Source organism: Tamandua tetradactyla, chromosome 17 (assembly GCF_023851605.1).
Source record: "Tamandua tetradactyla isolate mTamTet1 chromosome 17, mTamTet1.pri, whole genome shotgun sequence".
NCBI classification, from domain to species: Eukaryota; Metazoa; Chordata; class Mammalia; order Pilosa; family Myrmecophagidae; genus Tamandua; species Tamandua tetradactyla.
This window is the reverse complement of record NC_135343.1, coordinates 17661484-17673817: the sequence shown is the minus strand read 5'-3', so window position 1 is coordinate 17673817 and position 12334 is coordinate 17661484. Positions and strand designations below refer to the sequence as shown.

The 12334-nt window shown below is 39.7% G+C and overlaps 1 long non-coding RNA gene across 1 annotated transcript in view; it reads right to left on the bottom strand.

The window, feature by feature from the left end:
* Positions 1-5492: 5492 nt before the first annotated feature.
* The window catches only part of LOC143660775 (uncharacterized), a 46216-nt gene continuing 39374 nt past the window's right edge, over positions 5493-12334 (bottom strand). Inside the window, exon 3 of the long non-coding RNA XR_013164246.1 lies at positions 5493-5897. This is a non-coding gene — a long non-coding RNA (uncharacterized LOC143660775). The remainder of the gene's footprint in view (positions 5898-12334) is intronic.

Here is a 12334-nt window from a genome sequence, read left to right as displayed (position 1 = left end):
GGTCCCCACGTCGGCCCTGCCCTGGCCTGGCGCGGGGCAAAGAGGAAAAGAGAGAGTCTCGGGTCTAAAGACGGGCCCGGCGAGTTGGTCATCCCGGGAGGGATCGCGGGGAGTGCGCGGCGGGGGCCCCGGCAGCCCTGGGAGGCCGCGCAGCGCAGAGCCGGGAGGGGAGAATGCAGCTAGGGAGTCGGACGAGGCGACAGTCCCAGGAGAATTGTGAAGGCCCCGGGAGTAGAAAACTACAGCAGACAAGGGGAGGGGGGGAGGAATGGACACGAGGGATGGGTCATGAGGCCGTCAGAATTGTAGTGTGGTGGAGCAAGGACTTATTCGAGCAGTCTAATTCTAGCTGTGTTGACCTAGGTTACTTGTGCTCTTGAAGGTTCATTTCTTCTTAAGTAAACATAATTGCATCCTATAGGACTGTTCCAAGGATTAAATGGACTACTACATGTAAAGTATTTTTGTCTTGCACATAGTATATGGTCACTGCTATTACTTGCCAAGCTAAGGGGCAGATCACGTGGCAGAGACCCTTGGCTTTACCCACTTGCCCATCATAAGCAGGAGCGCAAATGCGGCCAGTGAGCATCTGCTGTGTACAAAAACTGTGCTGACATTTTTTATTTTTAAAAACAATTAGGCTCCTATTATGCAGCTTTAAGACAGGATAAACTTATGAACCATGTAATAACATGGATGGACCTAGAGAATATTATGCTGAGTGAATCCAGCCAAAAACTAAAGGACAAATACTGTATGGTCCCACTGATGTGAACGGACATTCGGGAATAAACTTGAAATATGTCATTGGTAACAGAGTTCAGCAGGAGTTAGAAACAGGGTAAGACAATGGGTAATTGGAGCTGAAGGGATACAGACTGTGCAACAGGACTAGATACAAAAACTCAAAAATGGACAGCACAATAATACCTATTGTAAAGTAATCATGTTAAAACACTGAATGAAGCTGTATCTGAGCTATAGGGGTTTTTTTTGTTTTTGTTTGCTTGTTTGTTTGTTGTTGTTTTTTTTTATTATTATTACTACTTTTATTTCTTTTCTTTATATTAACATTTTATATCTTTTTCTGTTGTGTTGCTAGTTCCTCTAAACCGATGCAAATGTACTAAGAAACAATGATCATGCATCTATGTGATGATGTTAAGAATTACTGAGTGCATATGTAGAACGGTATGATTTCTAAATGTTGTATTAATTTCTTTTTTTTTCTTTCCGTTAATAAAAAAAATTTTTTAAATTAAAAAAATTAAAAAAAAATAAAAAAAACAATTAGGCTCCCCAAATGGAAAAGTTATTTTCTTGTCACTACGTTAGAGCATCAGGCCACCTATTTGACAGTTAAATCCATGCTGGACTCAGGAGAAATAGAGATGGAGATGTGGTCTCGGTTTCACGAAGCCAGACCCCTAGGGAGGAGAGGAATTCTAAAGTCTTCCAAATGGGCCATGGAGACGGGCCCTGAATTTTCCTCAGTTCGAGACTGCAGCTCAGCTCCCAAGCTGAAGTACGCAAACCTGAGAAGTGGCCAAGGAGTCCTACTGGAGAAGTTAATCCCAGGATGGGGAGTATCAGGAGAGGGAGAGGATTGGGTCCTGTTAAGAAATTGTTTTTCTCATTCTAGCAGATAGCTTGCTTCGTTTTCTGAAAATCACAGAAGCCATCAGCTGGCGATTCAGTCAACTTTTGCCACCAAACCCAACAACCACTTGGGAAGGAAGAAAGGATGCATGCCATTCCTCTATCCCACTGGTTATTATGGAAGAGGGTCCCTCCAGCTCGGCCTCCACCTGCATTTTGGCTCCACCCCATTCCCCACCCCTACTCTTCAGGGACTCAGCTCTGTTGATCCCACCCTCTCTTCTCTTTTCCACTTTCCTCGTTTTTTTCCATCATCAAGTCTCACCCATCTTAGAAAATGCTTTTTGCCCTCCCTTACCTCACATTTCTTTCCTGCTACCACTCAACCCTCTTCTAGCCTGCCCTGAACTTCTTAAGATTATATATTCTTACTCTCCCCATTCCTACCTATTCCATCTTCAGCCCTCTCTTTATGTGGCTCTCACCACTCCAACCAAACATATTTCATCAAGGTCACCGACCAGTTTTCACCCTCCTAAACCCAGGTTTTTAGTGTCTACCTTACTGGCCCACTCTCACTGTGGCACACGATACTGTGTCCCCTCCTTGAAATGCTCCCTTCCCTTGGTTTCTGCCACACCTGAGCTCCCCAAGCTTTCTTCCTACCTCCCTGGCTTCTCCCTTCAGTCTCTTTTGTCTTCCTCTTCCCCTGCCTGTCTCCTAAGTGAGTGCATCATTGTTTTATAGTTATACTGCAGAGTGCTAAAAAAAAAATACTGCAATCATGAGTTGTCAGATGAGTGACCATTAGTGCTGTGACTTTGAAGGTGAGAAAGATCACTGTAGCCTAGAGAGGTTAGGTAAGGCTTCATGGAAGAAGAGATATAGAGAGTGGGCATGGCTGTGGGGGTAGAGGTTTAGAGGTAGAGAAAATCAGAAAGGACATTCCTGGTGGAGGAGCTGCACCACATGCACAGAGGAAATAAAATAAGATTTAATCCCATGACTATTAAGCATCACTTTAGGCCCAGGATATGCTAGAAATTGCATAAAATAGAAAAGTAACATAAGAGCCTATAGTTTGAATTTTTGTTAACATTCCTATGAAATGATTAAATAGCAACATAAGGTAGTGTTTGGTAGAGGTGAAGATGGTAGAAAGAACAGAGAGATCTGCCTCGGCTTTCTGGAAGTGATAGGACCGTTGCGATATAGTGGTCTGCATGAATTAGTACACTAACTAATAGACCCACAAATGTATGAGGGTTCAAACACAACAGAAGTTTATTTCTTGTTCCCCCAATAGTACTGGCTGGCTGAACAGGTGAGAAGAGTGGTCCTCCCCCTCCCAGGCTTCCACAGTTTCCCTGGGGATTGTCCCCAGTAGAGCCATCCAGAAAGAGAAAAGATCACAGAGGAGCAAGGCTGGGAGGGTTTTATGGGCCAGGCCACTCGCATCACTTTGGCTAGGTCTTCATCACCTGCAGTCCCAGCTGCAAAGGGGGCTGGGAAATGTAGTCTAGTCATGTGCCCAGAAGGAAGACGAGAACTTGGCCTTCGATGAGCAAGAGGAGTGTCTCCCAGTTGGTCCTTTTCCCCTTTGCTAGAGACTGGACGAGCTGATTGGATAACCCTCAGTGAAAATTTGAACCCTCTACTTTCCTCTTTCTCATTCACCAGCTTATGTGTGAAAAAAAAAAAAAAGAGGATTACAAGGGCTTGTGGTTATGAAAAAAGACATGGGTGCAAGCCAAGATGAGGATGATCAAGCAAGATAAAGAGGACAGCAGTTTGATGGGCTACGGGTGTTTAGAAAGGACAGTCTCTTCCAGTTCCTCTCCTTTGCTACCTGTTCTAGTTTGCTAGCTGCCAGAATGCAATATACCAGAAACAGAATGGCTTTTAAAAAGGGGAATTTAATAAGTTGCTAGTTTACAGTTCTAAGGCCAAGAAAATGTCCCAATTAAAACAAGTCTATAAAAATGTCCAATCAAAAGCATCCAGGGAAAGATACCTTGGTTCAAGAAGGTCAGTGAAGTTCAGGGTTTCTCTCTCAAGTGGAAAGGCACATGGTGAACATAGTCAGGGTTCCTCTCTCATCTGGAAGGGCACACGGTGAACACGGCGTCATCTGCTAGCTTTCTCTCCTGGCTTCCTGTTTCATGAAGCTCCCCCAGAGGCATTTTCCTTCTTCATCTCCAAAGTGCTGGCTGATGGACGCTCTGCTTCGTGGTGCTGCAGCATTCTCAGCTCTCTGAATCTCTCATCCTTCAAAATGTTTCCTCTTTTATGATCCGCCCAAATGGGTGGAGACATGTCGTCACCTAATCCAGCTTAGCAACCACTCCTGATTGGGTTATGACTGCAGGGAGATGATCTAATTACAGATTCAAACATACAGTATTGAAGACAGATTATTCTGCTTTTACAAAATGGGATTTTGATTAAAACATGGCTTTTCTAGGGGACATACATCCTTTTAAACCAGCACACTACCTACTAAAACGCCAAATTGCTCTCATCTCTGGTGCTTCTCAGACCCTGACCTTGGGGAGCGTTTCTTGGACTCCCCTTCTAGTTTGAGTTTAGTGAAAGAAGAAGAAAAAGCTGCTTTCCTGCTCACTCCCTGACAGCTGTGCCACTCCTTTCCCTTACTGGGGCCCTGCACAGCCGATTCCCTCTGCCAGGACCCCCTGCCCTGTCCTGTGGGTTTAGCTTAGACAGCATTTCTTCTGAAAGGCTCCCCTGATTCCCCATCAGCCCTGAAGACATTTTATTGCTATCACTGGCCTACTTGCTTGTTTCCCCAAAAGTCAGAATTACAACGAAAGCATTAAGACTTAAGTTTTAGGAACCCTCACCTGATTGGGCCCCTCCACAGCTCTGTTCCTAATTCTGTATTCCTAATTTTGTATGCTTTTTCCTAAAGAAGGTCCCTCAAATTGTTTAAGCTTCAGGCCTCATGAAAATTAGGTTCAAAGGTGCATTATGCCACTACCTGTAAACTCCCAGAATTGGGGAATATTGCTTGTGTCTAGAGCAGTGCCGGACAAGGGCGAGGCTCTCAGTAAATGCTTGTTAAATAGAAGAAAGAATGAAAAAGAAGAAAACCACATTAGCAGACCAGTGGTTCTCCTTAAGAACCCCAGCACTGTCAGCTGGGCGGGCCAGGGAGCTGCCTGTCACTTCAGCACGCATATAGCATGTAGTGAGGAAGCAGCTTGGAAGCTTGGGACTGAGGCTTCAGTCAAACGCAAATTACCTGCCTCTCCCTGGGCCTCAGTTTATTCAAATGTATCAAGAGGATAGTGACAGCCCTTTTCTAGAATAATAATGTGCCTTGAATTATGGGTATGAAAGTAGTGGCTCAGAGTAGTCCTGAGGAAATGCTAGTTTCCTTTCTTTTATATACCTACCCTCTAAGGAATATTTCTCTTGTAATTCTTTTTATTTCTAGCACCGACAGCTCACTCTGTTCTGCCAAGGCTACCCACCCTGTAGCCTTTTCACCAGGTGGTGTTTTGGAGGAGAGAGTGGAGGCACACAAAGTGGTGTCCTTGGGCTCAGCAGTTCACTAAGTGGCCCTGAGGCCAGCTCAGGTCCCAGGTCCCTAGACACTGCTACCTTCCTATACTAAGATATAGGACCTCACGGAAAAATCAAGAACCTAGGTTAAAAACGTAACAAAACGTGTAAGGAAGCTAACCCCCTTCCCAGCTGCTTCACCCAACTGGAACCCTACCTTGTCTGTACCCTTCTTAGGGCTGTAAAGCAGAGATTGCTATCTCTCCGTCACAGAGAAGACCCTGAGACCGAAAGGAAGCTGAGCGGCGGTCCTGCAGTCCCACACCTGGCCCAGAACTGCAGCCCAAGCCCATGCTTTTGCATGGCAAAAGCCTCTTGTCTCCTGCTCTTCAGTGCAGGACTGGCGTGCACCCTGCTCAGCTCGCTGAAATTCCCAGCCTGACTCCCTCTGTTTTCATGGGAATCAGTTCACGTGCCAATGCAAGAACCAACCTTGCTACCGTAACATTTAGCATGTCCTTGTGGTTTTCCGCTGGTGGCCTCCTCTCACTCTTTGCTTGCATGTGCTAGAGCTTGAAAATTCAACAGCAAAGTGGGTCAGGCATGCAGAAAGCAGCATGGGGTAGAAGAGGCATTTAACAATTTATTACTGTGCAAGTCCCACTGTGTATTTCTTACTTGAAGCAGTAGTGCTAATAATGGTAGTGACGGCAGCTAAGGAGGCCTTATAGAGAAAAGGCCGCAAAGGAAAGCAGGAAGTCAGCTGGGATCTGCAAGAGAAAGGAGAGGACATCACCACAAAGCAGGAAGGCCAAGGAACCCCAAGGATTGCTGGCCTTCCACAAGCTACTGACCTGGGGAGGAAACCAGCCTTGTCACCTCTGAAATCATGAGCTCATAGATTCCCACTCTTTAAGCCAACCCTTTGTGTGATATTTGTCACAGCAGCTGGGAAGTTAAGACAGGGCATTTTACAGATGCAGCAACTGAAGTGGAGCAAGACTAAGTAATTTGTCCAGAGCTAGAAGACACCAGGGCCTGGAGGCAGAGACAAACAGTCTGGCTGCAGAACCTGCCTATTTGCTTATATGACTGATTTTGTTCTGCAATTGTGGGACTCGTGCAAACATCTCCCCTCATAGTTAGTCATAGGTCTCACTGTAAGGCGCCTGCCCCACACTGAATGCATACTCTGTAAAGCAGGATGTATATTTTTCCTCATTTATATTGATTTTAATTTCGCATGTAACCATGATTCTAGTCCATTTTTCACAGAAAACTCTGAATTAGGAACTCCTTAAAAAAATAAAAAAATAAACATACATGGATGGGTCTGGAGTGGGGGGGCAAGCCTCAAGATATTTCCCAAGAAGAAAAATCCCCAGCTTTGATTGTTGCAGGCTTCTTCCTGCCCTATTACTTCTGTTCTCTGGCTGCAGTTTCTCTGAGCCGTGAAATGGGCTGCCTGTTTTTTCTTGTAAAGGTTTTAGTGTAGATTTATAATACATTTGAGGTCAGTTTTAGTTTAAGGTATGAGGTATAGGTTGAGGTTCATTTTTTTTTCATATGTTCAAATGAACAATGTTTCATTGTTCAACATGATATTTTGAACAGGCTATCTTTTATCCATTGAATTGCCTTCACCTGTGTCAAAAATCAATTGATCATAAATTGTACACTTTAAGATGGTTAAAATGGTGAATTGTATTTCAATGTTAAAAAAATCTATCTAAAAAATCAACTGGGGACAGGCTACGGTGGCTCAGCAGGCAGCGTTCTCGCCCGCCATGCTGGAGACCCGGGTTCTATTCCTGGTGCCTGCCCATGCAAAATAAATGAGTAAATAAATAAATAAATAAAAATCAATTGGTCAGATTTCTGTGTTTATCTATGTGTTTAGACTTTGATAATACCACACTTTCTTGATTACTTAATTTTAAATTAAGTTTCAGAACTGGGAATCATGAGTCCTTTCTCTCTCTTTTTAAAATTATTTGTCCTCTGCCTTTCCATATATGTTTTAAAATCAGCTTGTCTATATCCACAAAAACAATCCTGATGAGATTTGATTGCTATTGCATTAATTCTATAAAATAAGTTTAGGCCCTGTAGAGTATTATATTCCTGTAATATACAGGAGGCCAAGTTAGATTTAAATTTCATATAAACAATGAATAATTTTTAGTATAATTATATCTTATGCAATATTTTAGACATGCATTTTACCTTGACAACCTGTATTTTTTCCTTCTAAATCTGGAAACTCTAGTTTGGGGAGAATGGACATCTTAACTATTGAGTACTCCAGTTTCTTTTATTTCTTCATTTCAATCCGTATGCCTTTTTTTCCCCTTGCTTTCTGTAGACTTTCACTACGGTGTTGAAAAGGAATCATGGGAGTGGACATTCTTGCCTTTTTCCCAATATCAAGGGAAAGCATCCATTTCTTTACCATTAGGTATGATGGCAGACGTAGGTTTTTTGTAGATACCCTTTATTAGAGTAAGGAAGTACCCTTCAATTATATTTTGCTGAGAGTTTTTAGCATGAATGGATGTTGAAATTTGTTAAATGCATTTTCTGCATCAATTGCTATGATAATGTTCTTTGTCCTTGGTATGTCAATGTGGTGGATTATATTGATTTTATTTTAAAATGTTCAAACAGCCATATACATGTTTCATATATGTTTTTTATTCTTTTTTTCAGTAGCTTGGACCACATAATTTATTATCCAAAATAATAAACTTAATAGTGGAAGGAGGCACTATTAATAAATAAGCCGGAACAAGAGGAGTAAAGTATTGGCTACTGTAATGTGAATGCCTAGCAAGTGAGCCAATCCACACCATCCATCTTAAACGACGAGGGTATGTAAAAGTGAGCCAGGTGTTGCTAGCGGCATTCTCCATAATAGCCAAAAAGTGAAAACAGCTCAGATGTCCATCACCTGATGAGTGGTATATCATTACTGTTACATAATGCTGTATTCAATGTGCTAATATTCTGTTGAGGAATATTGGTCTGTAGTTTTCTTTCCTTGTACTTTCTATGCCTGGTTTTGGTATCAGGGTAAGACTGGCCTCATAAGTAGTTGAGAAATGTTTACTCCTCTTCTATTTTCTAGAAGAAGTTGTATAGAATTGGTGGTATTTCTTCTTTAAATGTTATATAGTATTCACTAGAGAAATTATATGGGCCTGGAGTTTTCTTTTTTGGAAGGTTCTTAACTAAAAATTTAGTTTCTCTAATGCATATAGGACAATTTGGGTTATAAGTTTATTCTTTTTTCTTTTTATTTTAAGTGATATTCTTTATTTTCTTATTCTTTTATATGAATTTTATTAGAGAATTTGTAGGTTTACAGAAAAATCATGCAGAAAATACAGAGATCCCATAACTGCCCCCCACCACACACAAACACACATACCATTTTCCCTATCATTAGCACTTGCATTACTGTGGTAGTTTTGTTACAGTTGATGAGACATTATTATAACTATAGGATTAAAATAATCTATAGTATACATTTGGATTCACTGTGTTGTACAGTTCTATAATTTTTAAGTTTTATTCCAGTGTGCTGGTTTGAAAGGATGTATGTCCCCTTGAAAAGCCATGTTTTAATCTAAATCCCATCTTGTAAAGGCAGAATAGTCCTCATTTAATACTGTATGCTTGAACCTGTGATTAGATCATCTCCCTGGAGATGTGATTTAATCAAGAGTAATTGTTAAACTGGATTAGGTGATAACATGTCTCCACCCATTTGGGTGGGTCTTGATAAGTTTCTGGAGTCCTATAAAAAAGGAAACATTTTGGAGAATGAAGGAGGTTAGGAGAGAGCAGAGAATGCTGCAGCACCACAAAGCAGAGAGTACACAGCCAGTGACCTTTGATGATGAAGAAGGAAAACGCCTCTGGGGGAGCTTCATGAAACAGGAAGCCAAGAGAAGAAGCTAGCAGATGGCACTATGCTTGCCATGTGCCCTTCCAGAGAGGAACCCTGACTGTGTTCACCATATACCTTTCCAGATGAGAGAGAAACTCTCTGTTCGCCACATGCCTTTTCACTTGAGAAAGAAACCCTGAACTTCATTGGCCTTCTTGAATGAAGGTATCTTTCCCTGGATGCCTTAGATTAGACATTTCTATAGACTTGCTTTAATTGGGACATTTTCTCAGCCTTAGAACTGTAAACTACCAACTTATTAAATTCCCCTTTTTAAAAGCCATGTGTTTCTGATATATTGCATTCCAGCAGCTAGCAAACTAGAACATCTAGTATCATACATACAATGTAAAATTTTCCCTTTTAACCACATTCAAATATAGTTCAGTGTTGTGAATTATATTCACAATGCTGTGCTACCATCACCACCAGCCATTAACAAAACTTTTCCATCACACCAACAGAAACTCTGTACCAATTAAGCATTAACTCCCCATTCCCTACCCCCACCCCAGGCCCTGATAACCTGTATTCTAGTTCCTAATTCTATGGATTCGTTTATTCAAATTATTTCACATTAGTGAAAGCATACAAGATTTGTCCTTTTTTGGTCTGGCATAGTCTACTCCACATATAGTCTTCAAGGTTCATCCATATTGTTGCATGTATCAGAATTTCATTCCTTTTTGTAGTCAAATAATATTCCATTATATGTATATACCACAATTTGTTTATCCATTCACCTGTTGATGGACACTAGAGTTGCTCCCTGCTTTGGGCAATTGTGAATAATGCCACTAGGAACATCAGTGTGCAAATATCTTTTTGAGTCCTGCTTTCAATTATTTTGGGTATATACCTAGAAGTGGGATTGCCAGGTTCTGTAATTCTATACGTAACTATCTGAAGAACTTCTAAACTGTTTTCCACAGCAGCTGTACCATTTTACAATCCTACCAACAATAAACAAATGTTCCCATTTCTCCACATCCTCTCTAACACTTGTTAGTTTCAATTTTTTTATTAGTAGCCATTGTAATAAATGTGAAATATGTGGTCTTGATATGCATTTTCCTAATGGCTAATGATGTTGAGCATCTTTTTGTGTGCTTATTGGCAATTTGTATATTTTTTATGGAGAAATGTCTATATAAGTCTTTTGTCTGTTTAATTGGGTTGTTTGTCTCTTTGTCATTGAGTTGTAGGATTTCTTCATAAATCTTGGATATTAAACCCTTATCAAATATGTAGTTTTCAAATATTTTCTCCTATTCTGTAGGTTTTCTCTTTGCTTTAATGATAAAGCCCTTCAATACAAAAAAATTAATTTTGATGAACTCTTATTTCTCTATTTTTTTCCTTTGTTGTTTGTGTACTTTTGATGTACAGTCTAAGAAACCATTGCCTAATGTAAGATCCTTAAGATGTTCCCCTATGTTTTCTTCTAGGAGTCTTATAGTTTTGAATCTTATATTTAGGTGTTTGATCCATTTTGAGTTAACTTTTGTATATGGTGTGAGGTAGGGGTTCACTTTAATTCTTTTGCATTTAGATATCCAGTTTCTAAAGCAGCATGTGCTAAAAAGACTATTCTTTCCAAGTGGACTTGGAACTCTTGTTCAAAAATCACTGGCCTTACATATTAGAGTTTATTTCTCAATACTCAATTCTATTCTATTTGGTCTATTTGTCCATTCTTGTGTAAGTACCATGCTGTATTGAGTACTGTGCTTGGTAATAAATTTAAAAATCAGGAAGTTTGAGTTCTTCAACTTCATTTTCTTTTTCAAGATGGTTTGGCTATTGAGGACAATCTACCCTTCCATATAAATTTGATAATTGGCTTTTCTGTTTCTGCAAAGAAGGTTCTTGGAATATTGATTGGGATTGTGTTGAGTCTGTATATCCCTTTGGGTAAAATTGACATCTTAATGATATTTAGTTTTCCAATTCCTGAACACAACAATTCTTTCCATTTCTTTTTGTCATCTTTGATTTCTTTAATCATATATACTTTGTTAAGTTTATTCCATGATATTTAATTCTTTTAATTGCTATTGTAAGTGGAATTATCTCTTGATTTTTTTTTTTGTACCTATTCAGCCATTTCGCTGAATAGGTGTATTATCTCTAGTAGCTTTGTTGTAGATTTTTCAGGATTTCCCATAAATAAAATCATGTTGTCTGCAAATAAGAAAAATTTTACTTCTTCTTTTACAATTTGGATGTATTTTGTTTCTTTTTATTGCCTAATTGCTCTGGCTAGAACTTCCATTACAATGTTGAATAATTGTGGTGACAGTGGGCATCTTTGTTTTTTTCTTGACCTTAGTCTGCAAGCTTTCAGTCTTTGACCATTGAGTTGATGTTAATTGTGTGTTCTTAATATTTGCCCTTTATCATGTTGAGGAAGTTTTCTTCTATTTCCAGTTTTCTAAGTGTTTTGTCAAAAAAAAGATGCTGGATTTTGTTAAATACCATTTCTTTGTCAATTGAGATGATCATGTGTTTTATTTGGGTGGTGGTGGTGGTTTGCCCTTCATTCTGTTAATGTGGTTTATTATGTTAATGATTTTCTCGAGTTGAACCATCCTTGCATGTCTGGAATAAATCCCACTCATCGTGGTGTATAATTACTTTAAGGAGTTTGGTTTCAGTTTGCTTGTAGTTAGTTGAGGATTTTTGCATCTATATTTTAAAAAGATTTTGATCTTAACTTTCTTTTCTTGTGGTACCTTTATCTGGCTTTAGTATTAGGATGAAGCTGCCCTCATAGAATGGGTTAGGAAATGATCCCTCCCCTTCAACTTTTGGAAGAGTTTGAGCAGTATTGATATTAATTCTTCTTGGAATGTTTGGTAAAATTCACCAGTGAAGCCATCTGGTCCTGAACTTTTCTTTATTGGGAGTTTTTTTAATGATTGATTCAATCTCTTTACTTGTTATTTATCTGTTGAGATCAATTTCTTTTTGAGTCACTATAGGTAGTTTGTGTGTTTCTAGAAATTTGTCCATTTCATCTATATTGTCTAATTAATTGTTGTACAGTTGTACATAAAATCCTCTTATAATCATTTTTGTGTTTCTGTGGGATCAGTAGTAATATCACCTCCTTTATTTCTGATTTTAGTTATTTGTGTCCTTCTTTTTCTTTGTCAGTCTAGCTAAAGGTTTTTCAATTGTATTGATCTTTTCAAAGAACCGATTTTTTATTTTGTGGATTCTATTTTTTTCATTTTCTATTTCATTTATCTC